Below are 4,407 nucleotides of genomic sequence, written 5' to 3'. Positions count from 1 at the left end.
CATATGTTATGGAGGACTGTGGACCATCATCATTTTATGAAAGAAACGTGTACTGTATATGTGCATGTTTGTGTGATGTAAACTAAATATATATATTTGAATACACACTTTTTTGCCTCAGATCCATCCTGGATTTTTGACTAAACAGTTAAAACTCAAGTAATCAAACATGGGCTTATACAGTGGTAATACAAACTAATTTTTTTTGATGATACACTCATTTCCAGTTACCAGTTATAATTTCCTCCTGTGAAGGTCTATAAAAAAGCAACACAAAAACCACTACAAAGGTCAACATAAAGCACACGATAATGCCCAAATCACCCGAGTTACACCCAATGTTTCTGAAAGGTAAACTCTATTGGATCAGGACCAATAATTGGCATGAAATGTATTAGGGCATGACTGTATTAGTTAATTCCAAGAATTAATAAACAATAATATGTTTGCAGCAAATTTTTTTTCATATTTTCCAAAATACACAGGTAAAAATGATAATGCTCTGAACGAAAATGAACACCAGTACTGTTAAAGAGTTTATCTTACTTGGCTTCCCCAAAATACCATCACTACAGACTGCTTTGTTTTACACGTTCCTAATATTTTATGTGTCAACTCTGATAGGAAACAGTCTCATCATAACTGCAACGACAGTAGACAGTCGCTTACATACACCAATGTATTTTTTCCTCAGCAACTTATCATTTCTTGAAATTTTTTACACTTCTGTTACTATTCCAAAAATGCTGCTCAACTTCCTATTGAAAAGCAACACTATTTCATTCTCTGCATGTGCCACTCAGATGTATTTTTTCATTGCTCTTGGAAGCATAGAGTGCACACTACTTGCTGTTATGGCATATGACCGGTATGTAGCTATCTGCCATCCTTTAAATTATGTTATTTCAATGGAATCTACAACCTGCATTAAGTTAGTTGCTAGTTCTTGGATTAGTGGATTTCTCAACTCCACGATACACACTGTGTTTACTTTCCGCCTCTCCTACTGTTCATCTAATAAAATAAATCAGTTTTTTTGTGATATCCCCCCCTTGTTAAAAGTGGCATGTTCCAATACTTCAATTAATGAAATTGTACTGTTCATTGTTGGAGGTATTTATGGCCTTGGATCATTCCTGCTAACTTTAATCTCTTACATCTACATTGTTTCCACTATTTTAAAAATCAAATCAAAAGAAGGACAAAGAAAGACCTTCTCTACATGTGCATCTCACTTGATTGTTGTGACTTTGTTTTTTGGGACCTCATTCTTCATGTATTTAAAACCCACTTCAAAATACTCATTAGAACAAGAGAAAATGATCCCTGTATTCTATGCTGTAATTACACCAACATTAAATCCAGCAATATATACACTAAGGAACAAGGAATTTACAAATGTACTGAAGAGAATGACTAAGAAGTATATCATACATAAAAAGAAAATAACAAAAACAGTAAACAAAGTGTGTTAAATAAGTTTAGAGGGACACTCAAGTCGAAATAAACTTTTATGATTCAGATAGAGCATGCAGTTTGAAGGCAATTTACAATTTGCATCCATTATCAAATTTTTTATATTCACACTTTCTGGGGAACGAGATCCTACTGAGCATGAGCACAAGCTTACAGGGTATATGTATACTTGTCTGTGATTGACTGATATCTAAAAGTTCAAGGAGATAGTCCGGCACTCCAAGGATTTTGCAAGCCACTATGGGGGGCCACTCACACCACCAAACCAGAAACAAAAACTGAAAAAAGTGGAAGCAAATCTTTTTTTAGTAGGAGTTACAGCACAAACAAATGAAGCAGCTGCTGCATTTGTTTATGCTGTAACTCCTAATAAAAGAAGACTGGCTGATATCTGTCACATGATACAGGGGGCTGGTAAATGGGAGAAAAAACATAATTTATGTCAGAACTTATCTGATAAATTAATTTCTTTCACAGTGGCAAGAGTCCATGAGCTAGTGATGTATGGGATATACATTCCTACCAGGAGGGGGGCAAAGTTTCCTAAACCTCAAATGCCAATAAATACACCTCCCACCTCACTCATACCTTAGTTTAAAGTATAACCACGTTAGTGAGGTGTAAAAGGAGTAAAAGCATAAAAAAGAGGAACAGGATAAATAAAGTGTTTTATATAAAAAAAATCATAACCCCCAAAAAATTGGGTGGGTCTCATGGACTCTTGTCACCATGAAAGGAATGAATTTATCAGGTAAGTTCTTACATAAATTATGTTTTATTTCATATAGGTGGCAAGAGTCCATGAGCGAGTGACGTATTGGATACAATATCCAAGATGTGGAAGTCCACGAGTCACTAGAGAGGGAGGGATAAAATAAAAACGGCTATTTCCACAGAGAAATTAAATACAAAAAAATAATGAAGTTTTCTTAAAAATTCAAAAAACCTAAATCATAGGCACTAGAATCAAAGCGAGACAGCTTCATGAAGAAGCTTTCTACCAAAAGCTTCTTCCGAAGAAGCAAAAACATCAAAATGGTAAATTTAGTAAATGTATGAAAAGAAGACCAAGTGACTGCTTTGCAGATTTGATCAACTGAAGCTTCATTCTTGAAAGCCCAAGATGTGGCAACTGATCTTGTAGAATAAGCTGTAATTCTCTGAGGCGGAGACTGCCCCGTCTCCAAATAAGCTTTGTGAATCAGAAGTTTCAACCAAGATGACAAAGAAATGGCAGAGGCTTTCTGACCTTTTCTGGAACCAGAAAATATAACAAATAGACTAGAAGTCTTTCTGAAATCTTTAGTAGCTTCAACATACTTCAAAGCTCTTACCTCATAGAAAGAATGCAAAGAGTATTCTTAGAATTAGGACACAAGGAAGGAACAATAATTTCCCTATTGATGTTGTTAGAATTCACAACTTTAGGCAAAAATTTAAACAAAATCTGCAAAACAGCTTATCTTGATGGAAAATCAGATAAGGAGACTCACAAGAGAGAGCAAACAATTCAGAAACTCTTCTAGCAGAAGAAATAGCCAAGAGAAATAACACTTCCCAAGAAAGTAGTTTAATGTCTAAAGAATGCATAGGCTCAAAAGGAGGAGCCTGAAAAGTCTTTAATACTAAATTTAGACTCCAAAGAGGAGAGATAGATTTAATAACAGGTTTAATACGAGTTAAAGCCTGTACGAAACAGTGAACATCAGGAAGATTAGCAATCTTTCTGTGAAATAAAACAGAAAGAGCAGAGATTTGTCCTTTCAAAGTATTGGCAGACAAACCTTTATCCAAACTATTCTGAAGAAACTGTAGAATCCTAGGAATTCTAAAAGAATGCCAAGAATAATGAGTGGAACACCATGAAATATAGGTTTTCCAAACCAGTGGTGCCATGCTGGTGCTATCAGAAACATGTAAGATTGTTCCATTATGATCTTTGAGATCAATCCTAGAGGTGAAAAAATGTAAGCAGGTTGGTAAAACCATGGAACTGCTAGAGCATTCATCAATTCCGCCTGAGTATCCCAGGACCTGGAGAAGTATCTGGTTAGTTTCTTGCTGACGAGAGGCCATCAGATCTATGTCTGGAGGACCCCACATCTACACAATCTGATAAAACATATCTGGATGGAGAGACCACTCCCCAGATGTAGAATCTGGCAGCTGAGATAATCCGCTTCCAAATTGTCTACACCTGTATATGAATCGCAGTGATTAGACAAGAGTTGGATTCAGTCCAAGAAAGTATTAGAGACACTTCTTTCATTGCTAGGGGACTGCGAGTCCACTTCTTGATGATTTACATATGCCACTGTTCTGACATTGTCTGTTTGAAACTGAATATATGGTTCTCTCTTTAATAGAGGCCAAGCCTGAAGAGCTCTGAAAATAGCACAGAGTTCTAATATTGATTGGTAACCTCGCCTCTCAAGGATTCCAAACTCCTTGTGCTGTCAGAGACCCATAGACAGCTCTCCAACCTGTGAGACTTGCATCTGTTGTGATCACAGTCCAGGTAGGACAAACAAAGGAGGTCCCTTGAACAATAAGATGATGGTTTAAACACCAAGTCAGAGAGAGCTGAGTGTTGGGATTTAAGTATATCCGTTGTGATATCCGAGTATAATCCCTGCACTATTGGTGTAACATGCAAAGCTGTTGAGGTCTCATATGAAAACAAGCAAAAAGGATTGCGTCCGATGCAGCAATCATGAGACCTAAAACTTCCATGCACATAGCCACTGAAGGCAATGATAAGAGACTGAAGGTTTAGTTAAGCTGAAACCAATCTCAAATGTCTCTGTTCTGTAAGTCATGGACACTGAATCTATCTGGAAAACTAAAAAAGGTGACCTTTGTCTGACAAATCAAGAAACTCTTTGGTAAATTGATCCTCCAAACATGTCTTTGAAGAAACAGCAGAAATTG

General features: G+C 36.5%; 1 pseudogene; it reads left to right on the top strand.

Annotated features, from left to right (window-relative positions):
- Positions 1-491: 491 nt before the first annotated feature.
- On the top strand, positions 492-1,475 carry LOC128638874 (olfactory receptor 1020-like; annotated as a pseudogene).
- The last annotated feature ends 2,932 nt before the right edge of the window (positions 1,476-4,407 follow it).

The sequence above is a fragment of the Bombina bombina genome, chromosome 8 (assembly GCF_027579735.1).
Source record: "Bombina bombina isolate aBomBom1 chromosome 8, aBomBom1.pri, whole genome shotgun sequence".
Lineage (NCBI taxonomy): Eukaryota > Metazoa > Chordata > Amphibia > Anura > Bombinatoridae > Bombina > Bombina bombina.
This window is presented reverse-complemented; position numbering and strand designations above follow the sequence as displayed.